General features: G+C 42.0%; 1 long non-coding RNA gene across 1 annotated transcript in view; it reads right to left on the bottom strand.

Annotated features, from left to right (window-relative positions):
- Positions 1-228: 228 nt before the first annotated feature.
- The window catches only part of LOC116669058, a 15,837-nt gene continuing 6,973 nt past the window's right edge, over positions 229-9,092 (bottom strand). Inside the window, exons 2-3 of the long non-coding RNA XR_004326435.1 lie at positions 7,122-7,179; positions 229-753 (exon numbers count right to left, since the gene is read on the bottom strand). This is a non-coding gene — a long non-coding RNA (uncharacterized LOC116669058). The remainder of the gene's footprint in view (positions 754-7,121; positions 7,180-9,092) is intronic.

Here is a 9,092-nt window from a genome sequence, read left to right as displayed (position 1 = left end):
GCGGAAAAAATGACTAAGAGGCACGTCTATCGCTTTAAATCTTGCTCTAAATTGTAGGTTGCCTTTTATGTAGAGTGGAGATTAAAAATTATTTAATTACCATTCAGTTTTAATGGAGAATTTTATTCTGGTAGGAAAAAAAACCACAAGTGGACTGGGTAGGGTGCCATGGTACTCAGCCATACTTAGGAAAAAGCTGTCTGCTTAGATCACAAGCCCACAGTTCAAACAGGTGGCAGCCTTACCTACACTACAGACCTGGGGCATAAGAAGGGACATCACCTTATGGCCTCACCATCCTACACCTGGGACTTGATGAGAAACAGCACATCCCTTTGGGGCCTATATTCTCAACCTAGGCCATCTCAAGCCAGATCTGATTATTTGTATATATTATTGTTAACTGAACACAAGTTCATATGCCCGAGGTTTCAGTGAGACCAAATACACTAAAACACTGGAGTCTGGAGCAGAGAAAGGTTTATCACAGGGCTGAGCAAGGAGAACAGTGGCTCGTGCCCCCCAAAACCCTGAGCTCCCCGAAGGGGTTTAGCAAAGAATTTTTAAAAGCCAAGTGAGGGAGGTGGGGTCACAGGGTATGTGGTCAGCTACTGCACAATTCTCTGATTGGTTGATGTTGAGATAACAGGGTGGTTAACATGATCGATCCTTGGGCACCAGAAGATCTTATAGGCTATGTGCTGATGATCACCAAGTAGTTGATTTCTCCCATTTAGTGGTGGTTTTTAGCACCTGAAAAATTCAAGAAATATGCATGAGATACTATTAACAGAGAGGACCTACAGCAGGGAATTTGAGGGAGAGATCTGTTCCCCATCCCACCCATCCCCACCACCACCCCCCAGAAGGCCCCATGGGGTCCTGTTCAGTTACATTAGTTCATCACAAATTCTGGTTGAGACATTGACATTGACTTGGTTCTTTACACCAGAGTGTACTGGGTCCTGATATGTTTTAATAACTATTTTATTAAGAACAGTTGAAAATCTATGAACTAGAGATTAAGGTATTCATTTCTGAAGAGGTTCTTATCAGACTTTGGTTGGTTTTTCATTACATTTTTTATTATTAAATATCCCTCTGCCCCAAACACATTTGATTTAACTAAAAAAGTCAAGCAGATGGACAAAGGACATAAACACAGTGTGAGTGTACTGTTGGGGCCCAGGGCAGGCCACCCCAAAATATGCCTCAACGACATATTGATTATTTTGAATTAAAATTACTTAAGAAATGGCCAGTGCAAGAGGGACACTTTGACACTCCTTTCTCTCTCCCTGAAAGTAGGAAATAAATCTCCCATGTGATAGGCGCCCTCCGGGTAATGAGAAGTAGAAAGACATTCTTACCACCAGAGAGACAGGGAATCCAAAGCCAAGAAGACCGTATAAACAGACCTTGTTACTTCTTTACTAATTTACTGCCCAAGCCCAAATTTTGCTTAAATTCCTTACTAATTAAGCACCCAAACCGAAGTTTGTCCTGTCAATTCTTCAGGTGTCAATTTCATTACTAGTCCAGCCACAAGAACTCAAGAGTGGTAGAGGGGACAATGTCTTCCTCCCCGGCAGTACCCTTGGTAGAACGAGCAGCCCCAAACTCTCAGAGATGTCTTAAATGATTTTCTGTATCCCAGCAGGCTTGAAACCACCATCTCAAACTGCAGAGTTCTCCGTGTCCCAGCTGATCTTTGGCAAAATCTCCTTTCATGATTGATGAAACTTGGAGTTCTCCTGGACTCTGGCTACAGGGACCTGCCTGTGAGTCAGGAAGTAGTCACTCAGGGCACTGTGGGTAAATAAGATGTGAGCATCACGACTGTCCACATCAGTAATCCTTGCAGAGGTCATGGTGGGCTTTAAGAAGTTACGTGCATGTGAGAAGGAAAGCTCCTGCCTCATTCCCCTTTGTTCGTTACCTTCCAGCTTCCTCTAGTAATAACATGCTAGCAATACAACTTTCCCCATTCTTCAGGAAACTAGATTCTTTTCAGTTACCACTGACACTAGCTACCGTTCATGGAGGGGTTACTGTGTGCCAGGCACATGCCTTGTTTCACTCAATTCCTGTAACAACCTCGCAAGAAGAGGGGTACCATTTTCCAGATAAGGAAGCAGAGGCTTTAAGAGGTAGTAACATGCTAGAGACCTGGTAGATGGCAGCACTATTTACAATAGCCAAGACATGGAAACAACCTAAATGTCCATCGACAGGTGACTGGATAAAGAAGTTGTGGCATGTTTATACAAAGGAATACTACTCAGCCATAAAAATGACAACATTAATGCCATTTGAGGCAATATAGATGTTCCTAGAGAATGTCATTCTAAGCCAGAAAGAGAAAGAAAAATACCATATGATATCACTCATATGTGGAATCTGAAAAAAAGATGAACTTATTTATAAAACAGAAACAGGCATATAACATAGAAAACAAACTTATGGTTACCAGAGGGGAAGAGGGTGGGAAGGGATAAATCGGGAGTTCCAGACTTGCAGATACTAACTACTATATATAAAAGAGATAAACCACAAGTTTATACTGAATAGCACAGGGAACTATACTCAATATCTTGGAGTAACCTATAATGAAAAAGAATATGAAAACAAACATATATATGTATATGTGTGACTGAACTATTATGCTGTTCACCAGAAACTGACACAACATTGTAAACTGACTATACTTCAATAAAAAAATAAACAAATAAAATAAAATAAAAGTAGGCTACACAACACTAAATAAATAAATAACAAAGACCATGTAGAGCTGGTGTTCAAACTTACACAATCTGAGCAGACATCCTGTTTCTGTTTATTTTTTTCTAAATAAACCTGAGTTGGGTCTCTGTCACTTACAACCAAAAGGAAGCTATCTGATAAAGATTAGTGCGGCAGTGTCCGTCAACCACGGGCAAACCATGGAACCACCAAGCAGCAAGGTGGGCAGGAACTGAGTCTCAGAAGTTTCTGGAGCTGGTGGTTCACAGGCTTCAGGGCTTCATCCCTCATTTCTGGTTTTGGTTTCTTGCATTGAGTGGTTAATGGTATGCTGGACTAAGGTGACTATTTCTGAGATTACAAGTAACTTTTAATTAGTGTTTTGTCTGGTTTTTTTTGTGGGGGAGTCTGCAATGAATTCATATTTCTTAAATAATTTTTTAAAGTATGAAAAAAAAATGAACATCTAAGTGCTAACTGTGCATCACCACTTAACTACTCGTGATCCCAGAAAATATACATGCAGACTCCTGCATGCCAGAGAGTGGACTAAATGTGGATGGAAAATATGTTGAAATGCCCCTTATTTTTCTCTGTCTCATTTCCTCTTTCCCTTTTTCCTTCACCCCAACTTAAGGAGTAGCCTGCTCTACCTCAGGGGAGGTATGAAGTAAGACAGAAAACCAAAATAGCATACCAAGTACCTTCCTGCCTAGCTTTTATTTCCGAAAGCGTAAGCAGCAGAAAGAGAAGAGGAATTTTAGATGGGGAAGAGGCATGAACAGAAAAGAATTTCCTCCATACTAGGAAAATCTCACCAGGAAGAAGAGTTGGAGGCTGATAGTCTCAGAGTATTGACACCAAAGATAAAGCCTTATATATATTTTTTGCTAACATTAAATAATTATCAAAAAAATTGGAGCAACTTTCTGGTAATTCATACACCAAAGAACATATAAATTCATGTGGAAAGCATTGGCATAAGGCAATATTTCAGCATTACCAACAGAACCACCTAAAAAGTTTTGGAAAGCTTCAAAAAGAGGAAAAAGCCATTGAACCAAGGGTCTGGAGTTATTTCTATTTTGAAGCCATTCCTTTAACTTTACAGGTCACTAGAGACAGAGAGATTAAGCAAGGAGTGAAGTCCCCCCTTGAAGATGTTTTTGGGACTCTGCTTTCTCAAAAGCTTAAGGGAGTTGAACGTGTGCATGATAACATTTCCTTTCCCATACAGTTTTCTCTTTTTCCTGAACTTAATAATTGCCTTATCTTTCTATGTCTCAATTTTTTTCTTATTGAGGTCTAGTCAGTTGACAACGTTGTGTCAGTTTCTGGCATACAGCACAGTGCTTCAGTCATACATGAACATACATTTATTCATTGTCATATTCTTTTTCACCGTGAGCTACTACAAGATATTGAATATATTCCCCTCTGCTATACAGTATGAACTTGTTTATCCACCTATGTCTCAATTTTATCCCCCAAACTCACACAGAACTGTGTAAAACTCCTCTCAACACCAATAAGAGTCTATCAGCTCTTGGCTACATCCTTCCTTGCAGTCTCCTCTCCTCCTGCCTTGTGTTCTCACAGTTTGGTGTGCGTGGGTGTGGCCTGTTGAAAACTAGCCATTTTTTTGGATAAACCCTTTCTGTCAGTACCTCTTCTTAGACTGGTCAATTTCTCCCAATAGAAATGATTCCATTTTTTGTTTGTTTGTTTGTTTTAGGCATTTCTGATGACACTGGTCCGGGGTAAACTGCTAAGTCTGTGGACTCTCACCTAACGCCACTCTTCTCAGTATAGTAATCTGCTCTGCCCTCTGCTGTACCTTGAGTTCCCAACTCCAGACCTTCTTCAGCTGTCTCTGCAGAGAACACATTTGCTCTAGTCCCCTACCAGAGTCAATAATCCCCTGGCTGTGTGGAGTAGGGAAAAGGATACGAGGTCTAAGGGTTTTATTCAGTCCTCCTGTTTGGAGTCACACCCTGAACCATTTCCTGTTTCTACCACTGTGTGTCCCTGAACATAGCATGTAGGGACCTCTGTTTCTTTTTCTGAACAATGAGGACCTTTGGGACACGTGTGGCTGAGGGCCCTCTCAGCCTTGGCCTTCTGTGATCTATGAACCTTCACACAGTAGAGCTCTCTGTCTAGTGAGTGACATGGACAAGGAGATACAGTAGGTCAGGAAAGGGGAGGGGACAGCAGCACAGAGGGGTAGGGAGATGTCAAAGGAAAGGTAGGACTTGAGAAGGACTGGAGCAGGTTGGAGAAGTGGTGGGGAGGGATAACCCCCTTAGGTGGTCCAACATGAAGCTACATTGGGGCAGGATTGTCACAGCACTTTTGGAACCCAGGAAATAGACAGAGGGTTCTAGAGGATGGTGAAGTTGGAGAGGAAACTTGCGTCAGATTGTGAGGAATTTGAATCTCTTCTCTAGATCAATCTGATGATTAAAATTACCTCAAGATCTTTTTTAAAATACCAGACCTTATAAACCAGAATGTCAGAAAGTAAAACCCCAAAATCTGCATTTCTTTCAACTTGCCACATGACTCTGCCCAACTGGAAAGTCTGGGGACCACTTCTTAGGCAGTGGACCATGGATGGTTTCTCATCAGGAATCATGATAAAATTGGGAATTTTAGAAAGATGAATCTGACAACCACGTGCAAGGTGGACTGGAGGTTGAGGGACAGGAGACAAGGACCCATGGGAAACAATTCCACTACCCCAGGCAGAGGGTCATAAGGGTCTACAGGAGGGAAGCTGCTAAGGAGAGACAAAGAAACGGAGTGTACCAACCCCATCTGTTATGGTTGGAGTCGTGCTACCCCCAAATCCATACGTCAATGTCCTAGCCCCTGGTGCCTCAGAACGTGACGTGGTTTGGAAATAGGGTCATTGCTAATGTAATTAGTCAAGTCAGGATGAGGTTATTAGGGTGGGTCCTAATCTAATAGGATTAGTGCCCTTGTAAAGTGGAAGATTTGGTCACTGGCACAGACACCCATAGAGGGAAGACAGTGACGAAGAGAAAGAGAAAGAGGGAGAAGACGGCCATCTGCAGACCAAGGAGAGAGACCTAGAACAGATTTTCCCCTCACAGCCCTCAGGAGGAGCCACCCCTGCCAACACCTTGGTCTCGGTCTTCCAGCTTCCAGAGCTGTGAGGCAACACACTCCTGCCTAAGCTGCTGGACCTGCTGCGCCCGGTTATGGCAGCCCTAGCAGAGTAAAATACACTGTCTTTTTGGAAACACATTCCTGAATTCAAGTTTCCTCTTCTTCGCTTTCTCATGAGGAATGGTTCCCCAAAGCCATCTCCTGAGAGGACTAGAAACTGGTAGGATTCTCTTCTACCTGAGCAGTGAGTGGAGGTGGCTTTTCGGGGTCATCGGACACTTGTTCCAAGAACCCACCTGAAAAGTCAAAGAACCAGCTCTAGTGATTGGAGATTCCCATCCTCCCCACCTGAGGAAGTAATCGGTGCCAAGAATCTCAGACAGTCGGTAAAGTCACAGAGAAGAAGGGAGTCTCATCTCTGTGGAGCCACTAACATCCCACTGGTAACTCATCCAGAAAGAAAAAGGCCGTGAAGGTGAACAATCCACAAAAAAGGTAAACCCTGGCTCTGTCATTTTATGACTTGGACTTTGCTGAAGTAAACATCCCCCTTGGCCAGATGAAGAATTTCCAGGAACTCCATATGTCAAGGTCAATGGCATATGACTGTGAGACCAGGGACAGGCATGTCCACCACAGAGCCCTTGGCCTCCAGCCATTCACTGCCGCCCTTGCTAACATCCTTGGCCCCCTTGGCCCTTTCACCTGCCAATGCTCCCAACCCAACCCCCACTCTAGGTCACCGGCCACCTGCTCACTCCAGAGCTGCCAAGTTGGGCTGCAGAGTGCACCGCAGCTGCGCCGCGGGGCCTGCTAAGTGCTCCCCCTCCCCAAGCACGTCGGGGCCGTCCCTGCTTTCACAGTTCTCCGTCATGAAATTGGCTTCCTGCTTCTTCCCTCCCAAGTCCCAGCACAGAATTTTCTAGGCTCCACAAATCTCTAGTTTATCCCTGTGTTTCTCGCTTTCATCTGAGAATTTCATTTTCCTGTGAAGTAAGAAGTCTCCACGCATATATCACCTCAACTCTGTTTCTCTCCTAGAATTTCTCTCTGTCCACGTCCATCTTTTCCTGGGTTCCTCTTATTTTAGAGAAAGACGTGGTGTTTTTATTCCCTTGCCCAGGCAAACCCTTCTCTACTCTGTATTCTATCCTTCATTATAACATCAATTATTTTATTTATTCTTTTTTTAAAACAAACTTTTATTATAGAAAATTTAAACACATACAAATTATCTTATTTACCTTTCGTGTCTTCAAATTCTTCTGTCGTTCTTGCGTGCAAGCTCAGGTCTCCTCTAGCCTTTAACACAAAAATTTTTTAAACTGTCATCATCTTGCTATTCCCTTGAGCTACTTCTTAATTTCTTTACAATTTTTAAATGACCAAATGTGACCAATGAGCTCTTTCCTTTCTCCCCCTTATTTCTAGACTCCCTACAATCTCGCTTCAACCTCTATCATTATATTGAAATGCCTCTTTTGATTTTTTACCTTTGTTTTTTCGAAATAAATGCAGCCTTATGAAAAAGTTGCAAAAATTGTGAAAAGCATTTCCATATACCCTTCACCCATCTTCCCCAAATGTTAACATTTTATGTAAACACAGGACACTTATCAAAACCAAGAAATCAATGTTAGTATGATTAACAAACAACAGACTTTATTTGCATTTCACCACTGTTTCACCCATGTCTAATTCCATCCTTTTAAGACAGTTCTTTGCTAAAGCCACCTTGAAGAACATTTTTATAAAATTACTAATTTACAGAAATACAAGGAACAGAAGGACAGTAAATGACACCACCATGGGAATACAATCAGCCAAATTCCCTACTGTGGATTTCTTCAGGGAAAAAAACTCAAGGAACAATAGAAGAGATGAAGGGGGAACCTGTAGTTTAAAAAAGACTTAGGAGCAAGAGTAATTAGTTGCAATGTGTGGACTATGGATTCCAATTTAAACTAAAAAAAAAAAAATTATAAGACAGCTGAGAAACTGTGAACTCTGGATATTTGGTAATCTAAGGAATTATTGGTGGTTTCTAAGTGTGATCATGTTTATGCTTAAAGAACATTTATTTTAGAGATACCTATTTATATTTATAGATGATAGGACTGCTCCAAAGTAATGGAGTGGGAAGAGTGTGGGGGCTGTAGGTGAAACAGATCGGCTGTGCACTAAAAATTGTTGAAGCTGAGTGATGGATGAATCAGGTTCATTAAAGTGTTTTCTCTACTTTTGGGAATGTTTGGAAATTTTTCATCATTAAATGCTTTTAAAAAAGAGGATTCATCTATACAACATCCCGAAAGTCATTAAAAATACATGTCAATTTTTGCTTCCTTTTTTCAAATAAACTGAATCACGTTGTTTGAGACATGGCAAACGTAAGCGAATCTGAAGATCTCTGTCTCCTCTGAGTCTCGTTGACTCAGGCCACGTCTCTCTGCTCTGACTCACTCTCAAGTGCTCTGCCCTGCCTGGGCTCTTCTGCCTGAAATTTACCACCTGTTCTTTCTTGCCTCCTCCTGCCCTCTTCCTGATCTCCCCTGATCCTTCATGCAAGTAGCTCCAAGTTCTTTCCAATATCAGGCAATCCTGCCTTTTGAACTCCTTCCAGTTCTCAGCTCTGCCTATCACCCTGCTTAACTCAACAAGAGCAGAAGAGCCTGGCAGATAACATAGGGGAACACCCCAGTGTATGTTAATATTCTGTTCATGTTAAAAATGTAGACAGACTAAATAAATCTGGGATCACGTTATAGAGATACAATCTGCATCCTCTCGATCTTATTTGATTGATTGATTGATTGATTGATTGCTTAACATTATATTATAAGCACTTTGCCAAATCCTTAAATATTGTTAGAATTTTTTTCAGTTGTCTGAGTTTTTTCAAGTATGCAGAATACTCCACTATACACATGTGCCATAAGGTATTGACCTCATTCTCTAGGGTTAGATCCAGTGACCCCTTAGCTGGCAAAGCAGTTTAGTCCTCCTCCTTTTCAACTTTCTGAAGTTCATGATACTAGTGACCATCCTTCTGCCTTGAATATTTCCTCCATTGGCTTCTGTAATGTCTCCTCGATCTCCCTTCGTGTTGACCAGCCCTACTTCTGTGACTTGTCTTCCTCCAGCTCCTCCCCAAGGTTCTATCTAGGTACCCTCTTGGCCCCCTCTTTTCCTCTCTTTTCTCTCTGTCCATGAGT

Source organism: Camelus ferus, chromosome 15, assembly GCF_009834535.1.
Source record: "Camelus ferus isolate YT-003-E chromosome 15, BCGSAC_Cfer_1.0, whole genome shotgun sequence".
NCBI lineage: Eukaryota > Metazoa > Chordata > Mammalia > Artiodactyla > Camelidae > Camelus > Camelus ferus.
Note: the sequence above shows the minus strand (reverse complement) of the source record. Positions and strands in the feature narration are given on the sequence as shown.